This window comes from Scyliorhinus canicula, chromosome 2, assembly GCF_902713615.1.
Source record: "Scyliorhinus canicula chromosome 2, sScyCan1.1, whole genome shotgun sequence".
Classification (NCBI taxonomy): Eukaryota; Metazoa; Chordata; class Chondrichthyes; order Carcharhiniformes; family Scyliorhinidae; genus Scyliorhinus; species Scyliorhinus canicula.
This window is the reverse complement of record NC_052147.1, coordinates 257,328,510-257,354,582: the sequence shown is the minus strand read 5'-3', so window position 1 is coordinate 257,354,582 and position 26,073 is coordinate 257,328,510.

Here is a 26,073-nt window from a genome sequence, read left to right as displayed (position 1 = left end):
CCCCCCCCCCCCCCCCCCCCCCCCCCGACTGTGGCAACGCTGGACACAGTCCGCAGCCGCCACCCGAGATTGACAAAACCTCAGACCACAAGTGATCCACACCGTCGGGAAGTCGGCCCATCGGGGGAGGGCCTTCAGGTGATGTCCTGAGGCGGTCCCAATGGCATGCAGCGTACTCACTGATTACGTCGTTTTGGACGGGGCGGAGCATCTGAAAACAGGCACCGTCCCCGATTTTGGCGTCAAAAGGGATTCTCCTTCCAATCGGTGAATGCGATTTTGACGTCTGCAATCGGAGAATCCCGCCTGATGGGTCAAATGGCCTCCTTACACGCTATAACCATTCTATGATTCTGTGCTGCAACAGTCCATTTTACTAGTTTGAGCTTGTGGCCCTTGGCCGTGTTCTCACAGTATAATATGATGTAGTATTCTGAATTTACTTCTCCATTCCCGCCACTTGCTTTAACACCTCAACTCAGAGTCCTCCATTTAAGGCGGAAGTCCACAGGCTTTCCAATCTTTCCTCATAACCAACACCTTGAATATTCAGGTTCAGCCTCACGAAAGGCTAGAATCATTGCCAAGCTCATTGCCAAGGCTTACCCCTGACTAATGGATGCTTGGGCAAGGAGCCAGATGTTACTTGTTGAATCACAGTCCGGTAAGGCCTAAACGAAGAGGGACAAGGATAACATTTCAGATTAAAATTACACAAAAAAAACCATCTGTATTAGATTAATTGACATTTATTTATCGTAGGGTATACAATAAAGTGGAATAAGTGTGATGCTGCTTTGTTCTTGCCTTTCATAAATGCAAAGATTTGTCAGCTATCATTGTTATATGCGTGGGCTATAAAAATAAACTGTTGCTTTGACCTTGTGGATAGCTGCATCACAAAGAGTTGAATTCAGCTAATTTGTATAATTTCAGAGTTCTCCTGGCTACAAAGAAGCAAATTATCAAAACCCACAACTGGGGATAGCTAAAAACAATCAATGATAAGAGAATGTTTAATGTATTATGTAATGTTTACACCAATGCCTTCTTCAGACAAATTCATAATGCACAGTTTTGGGCAAGTATTTTCTTGATTTCAGCATTTCCTCACAAAACAAATGGAGACTTGCTTTGCGATTCTCTCTGATTTGTTGCTCTTTAAAATAAATGTACATATAGATGTGTCCAGGTCTTTACATCATCCACCCCCATGAAGATTTCAATGGGTGATCTGAGTAGCAAGATGTTAAAAATATGTTGTGCCGAATCTTCTGGGGAGTGGGAATCATTGCTGGATTCTCACTCCGCTTCTTTCTGCTTACCCAATGCCAGAGTGCGACACTTTTCTCCAGACTTCCGAGATGGGCCGCTTCGTAAATCACAGAATCATAGAATCTTCGGCACAGAGACAAGCCCTTCGGCCCAAACTGGTCCATGCCAGCCAAAGAGCCCATCTAAACTAACCCCATTTGCCTGCATTTGGCCCATATCCCTTTAAACCTTTCCTATTCATATATCTGCCTTTTAAATGTTGTCAATATCCCTGGCTCAACCACTTCTCAGGCAGTTCATCCCACATACGTACCACCCTCTGTGTAAAAAAAGTTGCTCCTCAGTTTCCCTTTAATTCTTTCCCCTCTTAACTTAAACGTATTCCCTCTAGTTCTCGATTCCCCAACACTGAGAAAAAGACTGAGTGCATTTACCCAATCCATACCTCTCATGATCTTATACAGCTCTTTAAGATCACCCCTCAGTCTCCTACGCTCCAAAGGAAAAATGAAAATGAAATGAAAAAATGAAAATCGCTTATTGTCACGAGTAGGCTTCAATGAAGTTACTGTGAAAAGCCCCTAGTTGCCACATTCCAGCGCCTGTCTGGGGAGGCTGGTACGGGAATCGAACCGTGCTGCTGGCCTGCTTGGTCTGCTTAAGCCAGAAATTTAGCCTGGTGAGCTAAACCAGCCCCTAAGTCCCAGCCTGTCCAATCTCTCCCCACAAGTCAGTCCCTTGGGTCCAGGCAACATCCTTGTAAAACTCTTCTGCACTCTCTCCATCTTTCCTGTAGCAAGGCAACCAAAACTGAACAAAATACTCCAGGTGTGGCCTCACCAACGTCCTGTACAATTGCAACATATCTTCCCAACTTCTTATACTCAATGCTCTGACTGATGAAGGCCAGCATGCCAAAAGTTTTCTTCACTGCCTATCTACCTGTGACTTCACCTTTAGAGAACCGTGCACCAGAATTCCAAGGTCCCTCTGTTCTATGTTACTCCCTAAGGTCCTACCATTGTATTAAAACCAATATCAAATGGGCAGCACGGTAGCATGGTGGTTAGCATAAATGCTTCACAGCTCCAGGGTCCCAGGTTCGGTTCCCGGCTGGGTCACTGTCTGTGCGGAGTCTGCACGGCATCCCCGTGTGTGCGTGGGTTTCCTCCGGGTGCTCCGGTTTCCTCCCACAGTCCAAAGATGTGCGGGTTAGGTGGATTGGCCATGCTAAATTGCCCATAGTGTCCTAAAAAGTAAGGTAAAGGGGGGGTTGTTGGGTTACGGGTATAGGGTGGATACATGGGTTTGAGTAGGGTGATCATTGCTCGGCACAACATCGAGGGCGAAGGGCCTGTTTCTGTGCTGTACTGTTCTATGTTCTATGTTTAAAAATTCCCAGTTTAGGAGGGGGAGGGGGCGTTCAGGTCCAGGGGGGTGTCTGCGGGGGAGAGATCAGAAATATTAATTTCTGGCTCTTTGGGTGATCAAATCTATTCCAGGAGGCCATCCTATCTATAATTCCCACTGCCTCAGAAAGGCAGCCAGCATAATTAAGGACCCCACGCACCCCGGACATACTCTCTTCCACCTTCTTCCGTCAGGAATAAGATACCGAAGTTTGAAGTCACGTACCAACTGACTCAAGAACAGCTTCTTCCCTACTGCCATCAGACTTTTGAATGGACCTACCTCGTATTAAGTTGATCTTTTCTCTACACCGACAGCTATAACTGTAACATTATATTCTGCAGTCTCTCCTTCCTTCCCTATGTACAGTATGCATTGTTTGTACAGCATGCAAGAAACAATAATTTTCACTGTATACTAATACATGTGACAATAATAAATCAAATCAAATCAAATCCTGGTCTTATTTATTTACTTACTTACTTCAGTTATGCATATATATCAGAGAATTTTGGACTGTTTTCCTTGGAGGAGAGAAGGCTGAGGGAAGACTTGATCGAGGTATCCAAAATCATGAGGGGCTGGACAGGGAAGATGAAGAAAAACCTTTGCCACACAGGGAAGGATCAAGAATAGGAGGGCACAGATTTAAGGTAATTGGCTGAAGAAGCAACGGTGACATAAGAAAAGAGACGTTTTCATGCAGTGAGTGGTTGGCATCTGAAATGAGCCACCTGAGAGTGTGCTTGAGGCATCTTCAACCGAGGCATTCAAGAGGAAATTGGATCGTGATCTGAAAAGGAAGAATTCCTGTGGGGACAAGGTGGGGGAATAGCACTCGCTGAATTGACCATTCAGGGAGCCAGTGCAGGTACGATGGGAAAAATAGCTTCCTCCTGTCCTCAAACAATTTGCTGATTCTGTGGTCTTGATTAACATCAAACAGCATCTACCTCTCGTACAAGATTATGTTTGCCTCAGCTAGAACAGTTGAATTAAGTGAATCAGCATTCACCAAATAAGTTGGCAACCTGTCTCATCAGCCACTATTCCTTGGGAAAAGAGCTACCTCATGAGATTCAACCTCCGTTCCTGCTTCACCTGGCCGTATGTTTACAAATTATATAAACTCATCGCTCTTGCATTGTTTTTATTCATTATGTAGGTTTCTTTCTTGCAACCTTATTTCCTTTCTCACAATGAAAAAATAATTTCTGTATCTCTTAAGGCCACTTTTACCATCTGATTAAGTTCAGGCTTGAAGGCTTATCTGTTCGCACAAAGCCAGCTGGCTGTGTCGTGAACTAACTGCTCGCAATTTATAGGGTCAGACCAGTTGCATAATTATTCTGAGCTGCCTGTGCAGTCTTGGCATTGTGCAAGGAGCTGTTCTCATTGGCAGGATCAGAAAAATAACTGGTTAGATGACATTTAAACAGAGGAGGCCAATTAAAGATAAGCAGTAACTTGGAGGGAAGCAAAGATTTGTAAAGCCTTTGCAAAGGCTTATAACACATTTCAGCTCTTTGGCTCATTATGCCATGGCTGAAGCGAGAGAAGAAAAATGAAATTTTAGAACGAAAATGAAATCAAAGAAACATTTAACATGCTAACTGACAATAACTGAGGAGTTCAGCGAGCAAATCCCTGTCCCATATTGGCAATGTATGACATTGGAATGCCAATATGGTTCGATAATGTAGGGCGAGAGGATGCTTATGAGGAGCATTAAGCACTGGCATTGGATAGTTGGGATCAATAGCCTGTTTCTGTGCTATAATTTCTCTATAATTTCAAAGGAAAGAGGTGCTTATATTTGAGATGACATGGGTGTGAGGCGACCTGTCCTGTTTGACAATCAGAGCACCTTTCCCATAGTACTGCAGTATACCATGCTGGTATCTGGTAGTGGCCAGGCTGCACCCTGCTGAAATTTTGTAGGACTTTGAGGAGCATGGCCGGGTAAAAACCAAATGGCACAAGATTGCATGCCAAAAGGTGTTACATGCCACTTGCCCAACTTCCAGGTATTGGGAAGTTGAGGGAGAGATTGGGTTGGTTGTTGGAGGATTCGGGAGGGGGTGTGGGAAGGGGGAGTCAGGAGAGACATGTGAGGGACAGTGATTGTAGGGGTAGGGGGTGGGAAAACACAGGGCAGGTGCCAGCATGTTATGTGGCAAGGATGGGAAAATGGGGTTAGGGGATGGGAGAGACTAAGATCAGGAGTTGCTTTGGGACCAGGAATGGCAGCGATGAAGGTGGACCAGTGGTGATGAGTGGGAGAGGATATCTACGGCGATCAGCGCTTGGCTGGATCTCTCCCAAATTTCTGGCGTGTGATAGACAAGGTAAACAAGGCTCCATGCTGAAACCCCATGGATTCATTAAATCAGCCTTGGGATGTGACGAAGATGACAATTTCCCAACACAAAACATAACCTGGAGAAAGATGGGGCAGAGGAAATGTGCCTAGGGAGCTGTGGTGTGGTCTATGGTCCGCGATATTTGGTTAGTGACATGTCAGAGGAATGCATTCCGGATGCAGGAGACCTCCCTTGATGATTCCATTTCATTTGCTTCTCTAGCTCAAGCACTTCAGAGGGAAGAGGATTCCAGAAGACTGTCCATGGTAACACCTCAAAATGAGGTTTGAGGTCCCAGTAACGCTGTGAAAATTAATATGAACTATCGAGACAGGCTGCAATTCAAATGTGTTACCTGTCAATCTGTTCCTCATTTATTGCTGGAAATTTGGAGGGCAGGATGTTGGGGATGGATGCGGAAGGAGAGACAGACCGAAAGCTGGAGAGTTGGGATAATAGATGTCAGGGGTGGGATTAGGCAAGGTGAGAGTTTGATTGGGAACAGCAGCAATGCTGGGTGACTAGGGTCAGGAGCATACCTGAACTGGATCCTGTCTTCACAGGTAGATTTTTCAGAATTAACTGTTGTTGTTTGTAATAGGAAAGAACATGCATGGAACATGTCAAAATCTTGAGATGGTGAGAAGGACAGACGTGATCTCACAAAGGGGAATGCGTTTAAAAGGTGAGTTTTGGCAGTGTAACGGTCAGCCTGTTTATTATTTTTATAGGACAGAAACGCAAGGGGAACGTAAGGTGAGAAGCAAAGGCATTTTTAATGAATAATAATAATCTTTATTGTCACAAGTAGGCTTACATTAACACTCCATTGACGTTACTGTGAAAAGCCCCTAATCACCATGTTTCGGTGCCCGTTCGGTAACACAGAGGGAGAATTCAGAATGTCCAAATTATCTAACAGCACGTCCTTCGGGATTTGTGGGAGGAAGTCGGGGCACCCGGAGGAAACCCATGCATACACAGGGAGAACGTGCAGACTCCGCACAGACGGTGACCCAAGCCGGGAATTGAACCTGGGACCCTGGAGCTGTGACGCAACAGTGCTAACCACTGTGCTACTGCGCCGCCCATGCTGTTTCATTTTCCAATTATATGTTACCAGTTGTAATACTTTGCTCATTGATATTCTTACAACTTGAGAATCTCACATTACTTTCTTCCCTGAATTAAATCAGTCCTAGTTCAAAATTTAGTTATGTCACTGCAGCTTAAATGGTTTAGCATTTTTTTTCTCTGCCCCAAATGAATGCAATTATCTGGTTGGGTCGGATCACAGATGGTGAAAAGCCCATTGAAATCTGTTTCATAAAACAGGCTTGTTTTCATGCTGAATTTTTCAGGCAAGCTCAGTTTCTTCATCAGCCAGGAACAAAATGTGCTGAAAGCTTCACTGTGATAGCATCTGGGGAACAGTTTGAACTGCATCAGATTGAACTTTCCGTAATTTTAAAATGTTCCAATATAATTTTTCGGCTTTCAGAATTTAGTAAGACGAGTGCAATGGCAGAGAGATAGATTACAAATCAAATTAGTTTACATTGTGGCTGTAAAGCGTGCCGCATGTACAGCACGGCATAAAGCTCTGGCCACCAAATCGTTGGTCACATAGAGTTGCATAGAGGTGACAAATCATAGTCATAGAATTTACAGTGCAGAAGGAGACCATTCGGCCCATCGATTCTGCACCGGCTCTTGGAAAGAGCACTCTGCCAAAGCCCACACCTCCACCCTATCCCCGTAACCCAGTAACCCCACCTAACCTTTTTGAACACTAAGGGCAATTTAGCATGGCCATACATTTAACCTGCACATCTTTGGACTTGTGGGAGGAAAACGGAGCACCCGGAGGAAATCCATGCAGACACAGGGAGAACGTGCAAACTCCACACAAGCCGGGAATCGAATCTGGGACCCTAGAGCTGTGAAGCAGCTGTGTTAACCACTCTGCTACCGTGCCACCCTCGAAATGATTCCAGGATCAAAAATTTGAATTTTAAGGAACATTTAGGGACTTGTTTGATTTTGGAAGGTGAGGCTTGAAGGTGACCTAATGTGAACAGAATTGATCCCAGCAGATTCCTGATTACAAATGGCTCTAACGGAACTAAGGATTACAATAGCAGCTGCCGATAACTATTGTTTGAATTTGGAGATACACTCCATGACTGGTCCATCTTAGGGCAATGGTTGCCAGAGACAAAAGGCACCAGCCTCCCCGGACAGGCGCCGGAATGTGGCAACTAGGGGCTTTTCACAGTAATTTCATTGAAGCCTACTCGTGACAATAAGCGATTTTCATTTTTCATTTCATTTCAAGGCACTTGAATCCCATGAGATTTGAGGGGCACAGGCTTGAGTGAGTCATGTTTTCTGGCTTTTTAGTCTAGTTTCCAGAAAAACTGTGGGGCTTTCAAGACCTTTTGATTTGGCCAATAGCCATCTTGAATCAAGTCCCTAGATGCAGCAACAGATTGGGTAATACATATGTCTTCTTAGAGAGCAAGGCAAAGCACAATGTTTGAAAGTAAGTTTAATTACTGAGCATTAAAAAAACATGAGGTTTTACTTCGATATGGAACAACTGGAATCATCTGATCAAGAATGTGGCCAGGTCACCTTTCTAGCCTCTCAGAGGATTACGGAAAGAGCATAAAGGTTGTAGTGTCAGCCTGCCAAAGTAGCTGCACTAGATTGAGTCTGTCGTGAGCCATTTCCATGACTCAACTGTCATGAGGAAAGATCTACGAACCTCTTTGATCAATAAAGCAACCAAATGTCTCCCATGACACTGGTGCTCAAGTGGGACCTCGACGTAGCATCAGATTAGGGCTAGACACTCAGGTAAAGCACAATGAGGAGTAGGTTTGATCACTTAGTTTGAAACAAATATGAAGTTTCACTTTGATTTATCTCTCTTGCTTGAAGAGAAGCTGAGGTATTGTCAGTTCTGGATGCATGACTTGGCATATTGCTGATTGTGAGGGTAGGGGGTCAGAAAGACAGATACTTAGGAATAAGAAGCTTGGATCGATAAAAGTCCTGGAGAAATGCAGCGATGGAAAGTTTCCAACATGACTACTTGAATCAAATGTGAAACTATGATTAATTTATCTCCTTATTTATATGTATAGCATTACAGCGCCTATGCTTCCTCAGGATATTAAGGAATTTCGGCATATCCACACTGACTCTTACGTCTGAGAACACACACCAACAGATTCAAAAACAGTTTCTTCCCCGCTGTTAGCAGACTCCTAAAAGACCCTCTTCTGGACTGACCTGATTAATACTACACTCCTGTATGCTCCACCCAATGCCGGTGTCTATGTATTTACATTGTGTATCCTGTGTTGCCCTATTATGTATTTTCTTTTTATTTTCTTTTCATGTATTAAATGATCTGTTGGGCTGCTCACCGAAAAATACTTTTCACTGTACCTCAGTGCACATGGCAATAAACCAATCCAATCCAATCCAATTAATTCACTTGGAATTGTCAAGGAAGAACCTTCCGATAACTGACCTCCATGAAGTTATGTTGCAAGTTCCTCAGGATCCTGCACGCACAGTGTTCATAATAATAATAATAACCTTTTATTGTCACAACTGTGAAGTTACTGTGAGAAGCCCCGAGTCACCATATTCCAGCACCTGTTCGGGTAAGTTGGTATGGGAATGGAACCTGCTGGCCTTGCTCTGCATCGCAAACCAGCTCTTTAGCCCACAGAGCTAAACCAGCCCTACACCTCTGAGTATTTTATTCCCATTCCATTGTTTATTGTGATGTTGTGAAAGATACAATATGAATGTCCTGTCCTGCTTAGGAGATCATTGGGGTCCCTCTGAAGAGGGAGCTGAAAGTTCAACCTCACTCGTCAATTCAATGTCGATTTGACCCAATGTGAAAATTTTGTCAGAATGAAAATATGACATACTCTTGGCTGTTCCTGAAAATTTAAATCTCAAGATAGAGGGGAGAGCAGCCGTACCATTTCAGTGGATTGTGAACTTTTAGCCCTAGTTTACCTAATACGATACTGAAGTCATGGAGGTGCATTTACCACCTGTGGGAACGTAAGCATCTGGCCCCATTCCCTGCCACCTCTGAGGGCGACCCCAGGTGGATTTCAAGATTGGGGAAGTACAACTGAAGGATTGGCAGGAGGGTGAATTAAAGGGGATAAATTTTGAAGTGAAAAGGGAAATAAAGAGAGAAAGGCAGATTGGATTCTGAACGGGAGGGACAAAAAGACCAAAATGAAAGGCAGGGGAAGAAAAACAACAAATTCAACAATTTGAAAATCTCTGGAAAAATTTCAAAATCTGAAAAAAATGACAGTCCATGCTGCAATAGTTTATTTTTGGTGCCAGAGAGGTTGTGAGGAATTAGTAATTATCACACTGTTGAAACTATACTTATAATTATAATTACTAGCCCTGAACATAAGAAATGGCTTTAGTTTGTACCTACGGTGCAATGTCAAGACTTTTACTGCATTTCAAAGGTGTTGCAAGCAACAAAATGTCATTTTTCTAAGATTAACATCAGAGTTAGTACAGCAATTTTTTGGGATAGTCGTATTTAACTTTTCATCTGCTTTACCATTTATACACTAACGATAATGTTATTTTGACATCAACATCTAGGCCATTAAGGTGAGGCCCTATTAGTCATTTTGAGTAATACCAGGTGTTGGGCATGTTTTTGATTGATTGCTAAAACTCCTCTCACGTTCAAAGGAGGAGAGATGCCCTGGAAGCATTGACTTGGACAAGCTGCATCACAATTTGTCAAAATTGAGAAAGAAAATGTTTAAACTCACATTCTTGCTTTTGAAAAGTTAAATTGTTACGAATTGTTACAAGGGAGATCTGTTTGCACTGTCTCTGCAATGTATTTTTGCCAGTGGTGTAACTGTATAATGTATGGAACGGAGATCATTGGGTGAAATTTCATCCTATCCCCCAGCTAGACATTTACAAGGTCTGTGTTACCTCCTTTGGGAAGGCCTACCTCATTAACTTTAAGTCAGGCAATTAGATCATAGATCATAGAATTTACAGTGCAGAAGGAGGCCATTCGGCCCATCGAGTCTGCACCGGCTCTTGGAAAGAGCACCCTACCCAAGCCCACACCTCCACCCTATTCCCATAACCCAGTAACCCCACCCAACACTAAGAGCAATTTTGGACACTAAGTGCAATTTAGCACGGCCAATCCACCTAACCTGCACATCTTTGACTGTGGGAGGAAACCGGAGCGCCCGGAGGAAACTCACGCACACACGTGGGAGAAACGTGCAGACTCCACACAGACAGTGACGCAGCCGGAATTGAACTTGGGACCGGTGGAGCTGTGAAGCAATTGTGCTAACCACTGTGCTACCGAGTGCCACCTTAAGAGCCATGGTTTGCCTTCCTTGTGATTTAGGACACTATGGGAAGACCCCACCCACCCCCTGCCACCCCCTGCCTCCCCACCCCCTGAAGCTGTCAGCCATTCAGTGACAGCCTGCAGGCAATGTACCCAGGGATCAGTGGGGGGGGGGGGACGTGGGCCGCATGTGAGTAGGGCTAGGATGGAGTCCATGAGGAGGGCATCTCTGGCTGGGGGAGGCAGGGCAGATAGGACAAGAGGGTGGAATGCCTCTCAGTGTGCCTCCCATTTTCTGGTGCTAGGGTCCCTTGCTGATACTCATAGACCGGGGCCCTTGGGCAAGGTCGTAATTTCTAGGCTCCCCAGCCTGGTGCTGGTTGAAATACTAGCGGAAGTGAGATGAAGCCCTTAAGTGGGCATTAAGGGCTGTTTAGCACACTACAGGGCTGTTTAGGCACACTGGGCTAAATCGCTGGCTTTGAAAGCAGACCAAGGCAGGCCAGCAGCACGGTTCAATTCCCGTAACAGCCTCCCCGAACAGGGCACCGTAATGTGGCGACTAGGGGCTTTTCACAGTAACATCATTGAAGCCAACTCGTGACAATAAGCGATTTTCATTTTAATTTCATTATTGTCCACTTAAGGGACTCATTGGCTTTGGGGCAGATTGACCTGCTTTTGTGTGATTCACATCTGCAATTCCAATCGTACATCTAGAAAACCAATTATTGTTTCATTGTCTATATTGTTATGGGCCAGTGTTGAGAGAACCCCAAAGTGTATCATGGAGTTAACCTGACCCACAACTTTTAATAGATTGTGGTTATGGGGAGCAAATAGGCCTACTTTACAGGTTTAATGCAACAGAGATCTACAGCACTTTTAAATTGAAACAATGTTTATTTATTAAACTAGTTAACACTTTACAAACCCATAGTAAACATCTTAGCAACCATCAATTCAAATACACCCCTTGAAAGAATAGAGTACTCTATAAGGCATTCATAAGACAAAAACCCTTTTTACAGAAGGACAGCAGTTTTAAATTCTCTACTGAGAGCAGTTACCACTTTGAAATCACCAAATGAACATTCTTTAGCTTGCAGAGATTCATACATATCTTGCTGAGACTGCAGCTTCTCCAAATCTAAAACAAAACTAAACAGAGCCACAGAACAACTTTTCAGCTCAAAATGAAAGTAAAAGCAGACAGACAGCCCAGTTCCACCCACTCTCTGACAACACTGCAGCCATCCTATAAACACCCATTTCTGAAAGGTACTCTCACATGACACCTCCCCCCAAGAAAAAAAATAAACCATCAACTTCAAGATGGTTTCATTTTTCACCTTTTCACTTTCCTTTAAGAAATATTGATAGTGAATATACATTTTTTTTAACAAAACACGCAAACATTTATAATTACATAGTCCATTTTAGTTCTTCTTCCTCCAACTGAACTCCTTCTTGATTGAAAGAATTTTTGAACAAGAAAGTCTCTCCATCCATTTCTCTATGTCTCGGCATTTCTCTTTAAAGTCAGATACTTTAGTTCAACCTGATCACAGAGTCCTTGCAATTCTCCAATACAGGAGCATTGGTTATCACAGCTTTCAGGCATTCAAATGCCTGTTACAACTCCGCTGTCCACTGAAATTTTTGCCGTTTCTTCAGCAAGTCCTTCACTAAAGCAAGCACGCTACAAAAATTTGGCAAAAATGTTCGATCAAATCCACTCATGCCAAGAAATCGCATTATTTCCCATCGTGTCGAGGGGATTGGAAACTCCCCTAATAACTTTTATTTTCACATCCCATGGGACCATTCAACCCTGTCCGATTGTATGGCCCAGGAAAGTGAATTGGGCTTTTCCAAACTCACTTTTGGCTAGGTTTACCACCAAACCCGCCTCCTGAAGTCGTTCAAATAACTCCATCAGATGTTTTAAATGTTCTTTCCATGTCTGGCTGAAAATTACCAGATCATCGATGTATATCAGACAATTGGGTAATCCAGAAGCAACTTTGTTAGCTAACCGTTGAAATGTGGCTGGGGGCGTTTTTCATGCCAAATGGCATAACTGTGAATTGGTATGTATCATCTGGAGTCACAAAAGCCAAAATCTCCTTCGCCCTTTCGGATAAAGGTACTTGCAGTAACCTTTAAGTATATCCAGTTTGGAAATAAAAGCTGATTGTCTCACTTTCTCAATGCAATCCTCCAAATGTGGGATAGGATAAGAGTCCGTTCTTGTAACTGCATTAACCTTTCTATAGTCCACACACAACCGTTGGGTACCGTCTGGTTTAGGTACCATCGCTATGGGTGAGCTCCATTGGCTGCAACCCACTTCAATTATGCCCTTTTTAAGCATACTTTCAATCTCTTTGTTAAACTGTGCCAATTTTAAAGGGTTAAGTCTATATGGATGTTGCTTAATTGGCACAGCATTTCCCACATCTGCATCATGTATTACCATTTTAGTACTTCCCAATTTATCTCCGCAAACATGCCCATGTGATATCAACAACTCTTTCAGGTCAGTCACTTTTTCCTCTGGAAGGTAACTCAACAGTTTATCCCAATTTTTAAGAGCATCCTTGTTTTCCAATTTAATTTGAGGTATGTCAAATTCTCCGAAATGTTTTTTATTGAGTTTTCATATTTTATATCCAACAAATTACAAATTATTAGAGAAAAAAAACACGCAAAAATTAACATGTGTATTTACAGGTAAGTATTTTCATAATAACAACTGTGGCCGCTCCCTTTAGCCGGCATACATATTTTACATTCCCCAATATGGCCGGGGCACATGTTTATAGGCATTTATTTACAGTTTGGCTTTGGGCCTTAGCTTGCCATCAAACCCCCATAACGAACCCGTAGCACCCCCCCCCCCCCCCCCCCCCCCCCCCCCCCCCCCACCGGCTACCTTCCCCCCGATTCCCGTCCATTTTCCCCTGATTCTTGGCCACCCGACTATTCTTCCTCTTGTTCGTTGGCCACAAACAGGTCCCGGAACAATTGCATGAATAGCTCCCACGTTCTGTGGAAACCGTCGTCTGACCCTCGGATGGCGAATTTGATTTTCTCCATTTGGAGAGATTCTGAGAGGTCGGACAGCCAGTCTGCAGCTCTGGGCGGTGCTGCTGACCGCCAGCCAAACAGGATTCTACAGCGGGCGATCAGGGAGGCAAAGGCAAGGGCGTCCGCCCTCCTCCCCAGGAATAGATCTGGCTGGTCTGAAACCCCGAAGACCGCCACTATCGGGCATGGCTCCACCCTCACCCCCATCACTTTGGACATAGCCTCGAAGAAGGCTGTCCAGTACACCACAAGTCTGGGGCAAGACCAGAACATGTGGGCGTGGTTGGCCGGGCCTCTTTAGCACCGGTCACATCTGTCCTCCACCTCCGGGAAGAACCTACTCATACGGTTTCTTGTTAAGTCGGCTCTATGTACCACTTTTAGTTGCATCAGGCTGAGCCTTGCGCACGTGGAGGTGGAGTTGACCCTAGGCAGTGCTTCGCTCCAGAGTCCCCACCCTATCTCAATCCCCAGGTCGTCCTCCTATTTCATTCTTGTTGCGTCCTGTACGGTGTCGTCCCTTTCTACCAGTCGGTCATACATGTTGCTACAGTTCCCTTTCTCTAGGATACTTGCGTCCAGTAGGTCTTCCAGTAGTGTCTGTCGTGGCGGTTGTGGGTACGTCCTTGTCTCCTTTCGTAGGAAGATTTGAGCTGCAGGTACCGTAGCTCGTTCCCCCCGGCTAGCCGAAATTTCTCTGTCAGTTCGTCCAGTGGAGGTATGTCAAATTCACAGTCATCTGGATTTGGTTCGTCACTTTGAGTTAGAATCATTAAAACCTCCTCCTTTTGCTCTCCTTCCCTTTCAAAGTACCGTTTAAGCATATAGATTAAAACTCAGTGAGTTTTCCTTCTATCCGGCGTTCGTACTATATAATTCACCACCTAATTTCCTTTAAATCTGATAAGGTCCACAAAATCTTGCTTTTAAAGGTTCACCTACCGCTGGTAATAATACTGAAACCTTATCTCCACTGGCAAAAATGCTAACTTTGGATTTCTTGTCCGCTACCCGTTTCATCACATTTTGTGCAACCTTTGAATGTTGCCTAGCCAATTCCCCTGCTTTATTTAATCGTTCCCTAAAATTAGACACATAATCCAATAATGTAAGTTCTGATTTCTGACTCACCAATTATTCCTTTATCAATTTAAGTGGTCCTCTTACCTCATGACCAAAAATTAGTTCAAAAGGACTGAATTTGGTTGACTCATTAGGTGCATCCCTAATTGCAAACATTATAAATGTAATTCCTTTAACCCAATCCTCTGGATAATCTTGACAATAAGCCCTCAACATTGTCTTTAATGTCTGATGCCATCTTTCCAATGCTCCCTGCGATTCTGGATGGTACGCAGTTGATTTAAAGTGTTTTATTCCTAAGCTACCATGACTTCTTTGAATAACTTTGGCGTAAAATTTGATCCTTAATCTGACTGTATTTCTTTGGGTGGTCCATATCTAGTAAATAATTTTAGTAACTCCTCCACATTTTTTTTAGCTGTAATATTGCATACTGGGATGGCCTCTGGAAACCTTTTAGACACATCCATTATAGTCAAAAGATATTGATTCCCACCTCTCGTTTTAGGAAGCGGCTCCACACAATCAATTAAGAGCCTTGTAAAAGGTTCCTCAAATGCTGGAATGGGTATTAAGGGTACTGGTTTTATCACTGCTTGAGGTTTCCCTCTCACTTGACATTTGTCACATGATCGACAAAATTTACCTACCTCTTTATGTAGTCCAGGCCAATAAAAATGTTTTTGTATTTTAGCTCGAGTTTTCCTTACTCCCAAATGACTTGCAACACATCCTTTCTATACCCTACCAGTAATACCACTTGATGAACTTATGCCCACTTTTCATCCGCCTGCATATGTAAAGGTCTCCATTTTCTCATCAAGACATCACTTTTACGGGAATAACACTCTGGTATACACTCAGATTCCTCTTCCATGTCTGCTTTCTGATACATCCGTTTTATTTCTATATCTTTCTGTTGTAACTCCGCCAATTTTCCTGAACTAAAAATATCAGCCTCATCCTCCACCTGTTCTTGTTCTTTTTCAACGATCAAAAATCGTTTCTGATAATTGCTCTTCAATTTTATCTTCACTCTTTGATTTCTCCTCTTGTCTTAACCTGTGACTTTGTGACCTTGTTACTGCACAATCCGGAAAAATCTCAGGATATTCGTTCAACTCTTCAATTGTCTTCCACTGACTTATTAACCACAGTAGGCATCACACCCACCTGCGATCCAGCCATATCATCACCCAAGATAAACTGTATTCCTGGACACGATAGTTTCTCCATTACTCCTACTACCACTTCACCACTCTTCACTGGACTTTCCAACCCTACCTTATATAATGGAACACTACTCTTCTCACCCTGAATTCCACATATTACCACCCTTTCTGGCAATATTTTTGCAAACTACATAACTCTTCATCTCTTACCATTAAAGATTGACTAGCTCCTGTATCTCTTCAAATTGTGACTTCTTTACCTGCTCCTTCTGGCACACATGAGCAAACTATACCCACTCAAGGAAATTCTTTAAAGAGATGTGGCACCTTCTTATCAATCACCTCCTGATCAGGCTGTACAGTCTTTCGCACCTCCTTTGCTTCACTTGGGCTTTCCTTTACCACTTTAACAACCCCCATTGTCTTATCCTGTTTTACCACATCAGCTTTCCCAGTGCTTTTTTTCAACCACCAACACTGTGACTTTACATGGCCTAGTTTATTACAGTGAAAACATTTGAAACTTTTCATGTCTCTTCCACCCTCCTGGATTTCCTTTTTAGACTGAGGTACACTCTCCTTATTATCTCCCATCAGATCTCTTTTACCTCTACCACTTGAGTATTTCTCTTTTCCCCAGTTTCTATCCCTCACAGGCAGAAACTGATGTTGGAAACCAAGCTTCGATTTATGAACTAATTCACAATCATCTGCCATTTCTGAAATGAAATTAAAATCGCTTATTGTCACAAATAGGCTTCAAAAGAGGTTAGCTGCTAACATCGCAGTTTTAACCCTCTGCTCTTCCACATGAGTTCTCACTACATCAGGAATTGAATTTTTAAACTCCTCCAAAAGTATAATTTCTCTGAGAGCTTCATACGTTTGGTCTATTTTCAAAGCCCTTTTCCACCTATCAAAATTACTCTGTTTGATCCTTTCAAACTCCATGTATGTTTGACCCAATTCTTTCCTTAAATTTCTAAGCCTTTATCTGTAGGCTTCAGGCACTATGCACCCAAGATGGATTTTTTCACCTCCTCATATATCCCAGATATCTCCTCCGGTAGTGATGCAAACAATTCACTAACCGTACCTACCAGCTCTATTTGAATCAGATATGCCCACATGTCCAGTGGCCATTTCATTTGTTTAGCCACCTTCTCAAATGGAATGAAAAAGCTTCTACCTCCTTCTCATCAAACCTTGGCAATGCTTGGACATATTTAAATAGATTCCCACCAACCTTCGACTGTGATGCTCTTTCTCACTATCCTCATCACTATCCTCCAACTGTATGTTTCCCTTTACATTTCTTCTCTCTCCTTTTCTTTCATTGCATAATCAAGCTGCTTTAATTCTTTTTCATGTTCAAGATGCTTAATCTGCAACTGGATCTTTGCCATTTCCAATGAGTCAGACTGTATCTCAGGCAATTTTAAATGCTCAGCTACCACGGTAAGTACCTCTTCTTCTGTCAGGTAATGTTAACTGCAATGTTTTTGCCAAATCTAAAAGCCTTTTTTTTGTCTCTGTTTGTAAGGTACTGCGTGTGACGGTCTCCACCCCCACAAACGTCACAGCCTCTGAAAGAACCATTGTCCACAACATACTCCCTACTTAAACTGGAATACCACACCTGAAAAGCACCCACAATATGCTCACCCCTCACTGTCATTAAGTTCACGAAGCCAATCCAATTTTATCTTCCTTGAGCCCCCAATTTGTTATGGGCCAGTGTTGAGAGAACCCCAAAGTGTATCATGGAGCTCACGTGACACACACCTTTTAATAGTTTGTGGTTATGGGCAACACACGGGCCTACTTTATAAGTGTGATGCAACAGAGATCTCCAGCACTTTTAAATTAAAACGATGTTTATTTATAAAACCAGTTTACACTTTATCAACCCATAGTAAACCTCTTAGCAACCATCAATTCAAAGACACCCCCCAAAGAATAGAGTTCTCTACAAGACATCCATAAGACAATAACCCTTTTTACAGAAGGACAGCAGGTTTAAATTCTCTACCGAGAGCAGTTACCACTTTGAAATCACCAAATGAACATTATTTAGCTTGCAGAGATTCATACAGATCTTGCTGTGACTGCAGCTTCTCAAAATCTAAAACAAAACTAAACACAGCCACAAAGCAGCTTTTCAGCTCAAAATGAAAGTACAAGCAGACAGCCCAGCTCCACCCACTCTCTGACATCACTGCAGCCACCCGATAAACACCCATTTCTTAAATGTACTCTCACATGGCAATATATGTAAGAAGTAAAGTTATCCACCATCCTTCCCACCTGGACCTAATCAGGACAGAGGAGGAAAGGTGGGGGGAGTCCACACTCAGAACTATCCGCCTCAATTAAATGCCATTCCGCCTCCAAACTCAACTCGAGGGAGGATGTTAAATCTACCCATTATCTTTCAGACATAGCTAGCTTGAACCACTTCTACTGCCAGTGTCTAACCCAAATGTGTTTGTAAGAAGTGCCCTTAACATAGCAAATACTGAAGTTACTTAACAGAAGTGTGGCATAAAAATGTCTGAGGAGCCAAAGAAGGAATTATTCAAAGGGGGTGAATGAACATTTTAGTGAGGATTGGGCTGATGGGTGAACAGGACATGGTGCAAGATCAGGAGCAGAGCTTTGGCTGAGTTAAAGTTTCCAGAAATGGTGGGGCAGTGTTAAACTGGAGGACACTACAGGTGAGAAATCATGAAATCATTTGCCCTTATACCAAAAGGCCATCCTTCTCAATTAAATTATTCAGATTGGAAATTACAGGAAAAGGGTGTCCATTTGAAATTGTTGGTGGGAAAGTGCCCGAAAAGAGTTATAATGATGAAGAATAGAGTGAAAAACATCGACTGTCCCATCAAGCTGTAATAGTCTGTAACACAATAGTTCAGGGCGTGATTCAGGAAACGGATTGCCCTGGCACGAAGCTACGGTTGAATCCAGGAGAGGTCCAAATCGGGCTTCGCGCCACGTTGATTGCGAGTCACCCGACTCGCAACACCCGGAGTGATCTAGATCACATCCTCACTAGGTGTAATCTAAATAATATTTAAATGAGCTATTAGGCTAATCTAAATATCTGGATGCCCTATTCACCCGGTGCTCGGGAGCCAATGGTCATGACTGTGGGGCCTTAACCAGGCACTGTTCAGCACTGGTTTTAACAATCGTTGACCAGGTGTGCTGGTATATCATGAGGTCCCGCAGGCCACGAGAGGACCCTGAGTGGTCAGGGACAGGGCAGGGTAGTATCCCAGCACTCCTCTGGTACCTGGGTACCTTGGCACTGCCAGCTTGCTACCCTGGCAATATCACCCTGGCACCTTGGCGGCGTCAACCGGCCAGCACTTCCAGTTGCCACTGCCAGGATGAGAGGGCACTGCCATGGTGCCAAATTGGCAATGCCATGGTGCTCAGGTGTCAGGTGACCCATGCCCATGAAAAGGAATGTGAGTGGAGGTCTGAGGGGGCCGAGAAAAGGTTGAGGGAGAGGTGAAGGGAGGAGTGTCCTGGAATCAGAGGGTCCTGAAAAGAGTGGGCTGTAGAGATCTGGGCAGCCATTCAAAATGGTGCCCTAATCTCGTACGAGCTGGTTGTGCTGGCGAGCTCAGCTCCCCAGGGCAGGAAATCTCTCTAAGTATGTCCATGGAAGGGAGAACCTCCCCGTGGCCCAAAAAATGGTTTCAGGGCCGTTGAATAGTGGAAATGCTTAGGAAATCAGAAGCACAAAGGGACTTAGGAGACAAGATTCTCTTAAGGTTGCCTGGTGGCCTGAAGTGCATATGTTTTAATGCAAGAAGTATAACAGGTAAGGCAGATGAACTTAGAGCTTGGATTAGTACTTGGAACTATGATGTTGTTGCCATCACAGAGACCTGGTTGAGGGAAGGACAGGATTGGCAGCTAAAAGTTCCAGGATTTAGATGTTTCAGGCAGGATAGAGGGGGATGTAAAAGCAGTGGCAGAGTTCGCTATGCTTTGGGAGAATATCACAGCTGTACTGCGGGAGGACACCTCAGAGGGCAGCGAGGCTATATGGGTAGAGATCATAAATAAGGGTGCAGTCACAATGTTGAGGGTTTACTGCAGACCTCCCAACAGTCAGCGGGAGATAGAGGAGCAGATAGGTAGACAGGTTTTGGAAAGGATTAAAAACAACAGGGTTGTTGTGATGGGAGACTTCAACTTCCCCAATATTGACTGGGACTCACTCAGTGCTAGGAGCCTGGATGGGGCAGAGTTTGTAAGGAGTATCCAGGAGGGCTTCTTAAAACAATATGTAGATTAGTCCAACCAGGGAAGGGGCTGTACTGGACCTGGTATTGGGGAATGAGCCCAACCAGGTGGCAGAAGTTTCAGTCATGGAGCATTTGGGAACAGTGACCACAATTCAGTAAGTTTTAAAGTGCCGGTGGACAAAGATAAGAGTGGTCCGAGGGTGAATGTGTTAAATTAGGGCAAGGCAAATTAAAACAATATTAGGCGGGAACTGAAGAACATAGATTGGGGGCGGATGATTGAGGGTAAATCAACATCTGACATGTGGGTGGCTTTCAAATGTCAGTTGAAAGGAATTCAGGACCGGCATATTCCTGTGAGGAACAAGGATAAATATGGCAAATTTTGCGATCAGTGGATAACAAGGGATATTGTAGGCCTTGTCAAAAATAAAAAGGAGGCATTTGTCAGGGTTAGAAGGTTGGGAACAGACAAAGCCTGCGTGGAATATAAGGAAAGTAGGAAGGAACTTAACCAAGGAGTCAGAAGGACTAAAAGGGGTCATGAAAAGTCATTGGCAAATAGGGTTAGGGAAAATCCCGAGGCTTTCTACACGTACATAAAAATCAAGAGGGTAGCCAGGGAAAGGGTTGGCCCATTGAAGGACAGGGGAGGGTATCTATGTGTGGAGCCAGAGGAAATGGGCGAGGTACTAAATGAATACTTTGCATCAGTATTCAGCAAAGAGAAGCACAGTAGCATAGTGGTTAGCACAACTGCTTCACAGCTTCAGGGTCCCAGGTTCTATTCCCGGCTTGGGTCACTGTCTGTGCGGAGTCTTAACGTTCTCCCCGTGACTGCGTGGGTTTCCTCCGGGTGCTTCGGTTTCCTTCCACAGTCCAAAGATGTGCAGGATAGGTGGATTGGCCATGCTAAATTGCTCTCAGTGTCCAAAATTGCCCTTAGTGTTGGGTGGGGTTATTGGGTTATGGGGATAGGGTGGGGGTGTGGGCTTGGGTAGGGTGCTCTTTCCAAGAGCCGGTGCAGACTCAATGGCTGAATGGCCTCCTTCTGCACTGTAAATTCTATAATTACAGAAGGAATTGGTGAATGTTGACTTTGGAGAAGTGTGTGTAGATAGCCTAGGTCACATTGAGATGCAAAAAGACGAGGTGTTGGGCGTCTTGAAAACTATTAAGGTGGCTAAGTCCACAGGGCCTGATGGAACCTACCCAGGAGGCAAGAGAGGAAATTGCTGAGGCCTTGACAAAAATCTTTGGATCCTCATTATCTTCAGGTGATGTCCCGGAGGACTGGAGAATAGCCAATGTTGTTCCTTTGTTTAAGAAGGGTAGCAAGGATTATCCAGGGAACTACAGGCCGGTGAGCCTTACTTCAGTGGTAGGGAAATTACTGGAGTAAATTCTTCGAGACAGTATTTACTCCCATTTGGAAGCAAAGGGTCATATTAGCGAGAGGCTGCACGGTTTTGTGAAGGGGAGGTCCTGTCTCACTAACTTGATTGAGTTTTTCGAGGAGGTCACAAAGATGATTGATGCAGGTAGGGCAGTGGATGTTGTCTATATGGACTTCAGTAAGGCCTTTGACAAGGTCCCTCATGGCAGACTGGTACAAAAGATGAACTCACACGGGATCAGAGGTGAGCTGGCAAGATGGATACAGAACTGGCTAGGTCATAGAAGGCAGAGAGTAGCAATGGAAGGGTGCTTTTCTGATTGGAGGGTGTGACTAGTGGTGTTCCGCAGGGATCAGTGCTGGGACCTTTACTGTTCATAGTATATATAAATGATTTGGAGGAAAATGTAACTGGTCTGATTAGTAAGTTTGAGGACGACACAAAGGTTGGTGGACTTGCAGATAGGGATGAGGGCTGTCAGAGGATACAGCAGCATTTAGATCGTTTGGAGACTTGGGCGGCAAGATGGCAGATGGAGTTTAATCCGAACAAATGTGAGGTAATGCATTTTGGAAGTTCTAATCCAGGTAGGGAATATACAGTGAATGGTAGAACCCTCAAAGGTATTGACAGTCAGAGAGATCTTGGTGTTCAGGTCCACAGGTCACTGAAAGGGGTAACACAGGTGGAGAATATAGTCAAGAAGGCATACGATATGCTTGCCTTCATTGGCCGGGGCATTGTGTATAAAAATTGGCAAGTCATGTTGCAGCTGTATACAGTAGAACCTTAATTAGGCCACACTTGGAGTATAGTGTTCAATTCTGGTCGCCACACTGCCAGAAGGATGTGGAGGCTTTAGAGAGGCTGCAGAAGAGATTTACCAGGATGTTGCCTGGCATGGAGAGCATTAGCTATGAGGAGAGTTTGAATAAACTTGGTTTGTTCTGACTGGAACGGAGGAGGTTGAGGGGCGACCTGATAAGAGGTCTACAAAATTATGAGGGCCATAGACAGAGTGGATAGTCAGAGACTTTTTCCCAGGGTAGAGGCGTCAATTACTAGGGGGCATAGGTTTAAGGTGCGAAGGGCAAGGTTTTGAGGAGATGTACGAGGCACGTTTTTCACACAGAGGGTAGTGGGTGCCTGGAATTCTGTACCGGAGGAGGTGGTGGAAGCAGGGACGATAGTGACGTTTAAGGGGCGTCTTGACAAATACGTGAATAGGATGGGAATAGAGGGATACCACCTCGGAAGTGTAGAAGATTTCAGTTTACACGGGCAGCATGGTCGGCGCAGGCTTTGAGTGCTGAAGGGCCTGTTCCTGTGCTGTACTTTTCTTTGTTCTTTGTTAGCGTGCAGGTTCAGTCGGCAGTTAGGAAGACAAATGCAATGTTAGCATTCATGTCGAGAGGGCTGGAATACAAGAGCAGGGATGTACTTCTGAGGCTGTATAAGGCTCTGGTCAGACACCATTTGGAGTATTGTGAGCAGTTTTGGACCCCGTATCTAAGGAAGGATGTGCTGGCCTTGGAAAGGGTCCAGAAGAGGTTCACAAGAATGATCCCTGGAATTAAGAGTTTGTGGTATGAGGAACAGTTGAGGACTCTGGGTCTGTACTCATTGAAGTTTAGAAGGATGAGGGGGGATCTTATTGAAAGTTACAGGATACTGTGTGGCCTGGATAGATTGGACATGGAGAGAATGTTTGCACTTGTAGGAAAAACTAGAAGCAAAGGACACAACCTCAGGCTACAGGTACGATCGTTTAAAACAGAGATGAGAGGAATTTCTTCAGCCAGAGGGTGGCGAATCTGTGCAACTCTTTGCCGCAGACGGCTGTGGAGGCCAAATCACTGAGTGTCTTTGAGACAGAGATAGATAGGTTCTTGATTAATGAGGGGATCAGGGGTTATGGGGAGAATGGGGATGAGAAAAATATCAGCCATGATTGAATGACAGAGCAGACTCGATGGGCTCAGTGGCCTAATTCTGCTCCTCTGTCTTGTGGTCTTATGGTCTTATTCTTGGCACTGCAGTCACCGAGAAAAACCCTGCCAAACCCACCCAAAACCAGACTCTGAAATATTTTGGGTGAATTGCGCCCTTAGTCACTTCTATCATAACTGCAGCACACTTATCCATCCCTCCATTATTCACCATCAGTATTCTCCTATGTTTGCAATTGATACTGTCCTTTGCCAACTCAAACAGTATTGGAATCGCCATGCATTTGGAGATTTTGACCTTATCAGTCTGTAATTATCCCTGTAACCTTCAGTACCAATTCTAATTCGGGGAAGATGTGCTCTGGTCTAAACACAAGAAGAATATTTGCTACGCCTACTTTCACTGATGAAATAAATGTATTCCAGAAAATGCGGTTATAATTTTGCTACAATTAACCGTCAGGAGAAATCTTCCTGCTGGGGTAATGGCAGCACACAGTGATCAGATAAAAGCCTCCTCCCAGATATTTATAAAGGAATTGGTTAGCACAGCTCTGGCGCAAAACTGCAAGATGAAGGTGACCCAAGCAAGGCTAAAAGTGTCAGCTGAAGACAAAATATAGATATTGTCAAACTTAAATAAATTGCAGAGAAAAGTACTATAAGACATACATGTTTTCAGCTTCAGACACTGTTTCTTTGTCAACATAACAATACTTCGATATGTATCATTCCATCTAGATTTCTGTATCGATGTTAAATCGTCTACTTATTGAAAAACTAAAGATATTTGTCAGTGCACACTTAACCCATTATGAACATCAGTATTCCATGACAAATTTATACATCTCCTTGTATTAAAATTGCAGACATAGAAATTTGTAATGGCAGCATAATAATGACAGAATATAGATTTTAAAATGGGAACTAAATTACAACTGGACATTTAGGTTCAATTGTGACCCTTTATTGCGACCCTGCCTTTAATCTCACTTCACTTGAATACGTGGGGCTGGATTCTCCGTTCCTGAGAACGTTTAGCTGTTTAGCTCACTGGGCTAAATCGCTGGCTTTGAAAGCAGACCAAGGCAAGCCAGCAGCACGGTTCGATTCCCGTAACAGCCTCCCCGAACAGGCACCGGAATGTGGCGACTAGGGGCTTTTCACAGTAACTTCATTTGAAGCCTACTCGTGACAATAAGCGATTTTCATTTCAAGTGTTGACGCTGGGGCAGGATTCGTGGACTTCCAAGACAGCAAACCTGGCGCTGCATCTGGTCTGGTTCAGCGACTGTTAAGCGTCTACCATCAGCACCGTGTGGAACATAATCGATTCTAGTGAGAAACAGTGCTGGATTCACGATTGGCACTCGGAAGGCTGGAGATGCACATTCACATTACAATCCTTGCACACACCAATCCAGCCAACAAGATGGCACTGGTTGCGCTGGAGCATGCCCATATGGCTGATGGATAAAAGCCTCCTCCCAGATATTTATAAAGGAATTGGTTAGCACAGCTCTGGCGCAAAACTGCAAGATGAAGGTGACCCAAGCAAGGCTAAAAGTGTCAGCTGAAGACAAAATATAGATATTGTCAAACTTAAATAAATTGCAGAGAAAAGTACATACATGTTTTCAGCTTCAGACACTGTTCCTTTGTCAACATAACAATACTTCGATGGATTGGCTGAGGCCAGAGGGCACCTGGGACGGGGTGGGGGGGTGGCCTGGAGGGGCACTTATAGGACCTGTGGCCCTACGTCCACAGTGGGCTGTCAGCGGCGTGCGCAGCTGCATGGCTGCCTTGCAGGCTGCTGCAATGACGTTCTGTGCCCATCCACCCTGATCCCACAGCCCACCTCCCGGCCAAACTCCGCTATTCCTTCCGGCCCTGCCAAAACCGCTGCCCCCCGCCAGCGGCACAACTATCAGCAAACTACGGTGATGTTGGATACTTTCCATACTTCCTCTCTCTCCCTCATCAGCCATGTATGCAGAGGAGAGTTCCGTTCAATTTGCATTAATTTTGAGGACTAAAAACATCTTCTGAATCTGCCTTGCAGGCCGTTAAGCCTGTGAGGCAGTTGACTTGCTCCAGCACCCCTGTTGGGAAGCTTACACTGCTGCCTTTGCAGGATCTTGGTCATCTCTCTCCAAAGGAACCATCCTCCTTTGTTATATGTCCTGTAACAGGTCTTAATCTAGGTTTCCATCACTGAAACAGTTGGATTTGCCTAAATTGCTGCTCCTGGTTATTCTACCAGAAAGTAAAAGATGATTAAGCCCGAAGAAAGTGTCTCACCCTTCAGACCAAAAGGTATCCTTTCGATATTACTGCAGGCTCAATTCTGTGACTGGTTCAGCTGATAGGCCCAATGTACTGTGCATAATTTTCATGCACAGAGAGCCTAAGGAAATAAAAGTAAAGGTAGTAATTTGCAGAATTAGACAATGCTCACACTGTGCTAGCAACATGCTGCATCCTAATTATAGAATTTACAGTGCAGAAGGAGGCCATTTGGCCCATCGAGTCTGCACCGGCTCTTGGAAAGAGCACCCTACCCAACACCTCCCCCTATCCCAATAACCCAGTAACCCCACCCAACACTAAGGGCAATTTTGGACACTAAGGGCAATTTATCATGGCCAATCCACCTAACCTGCAA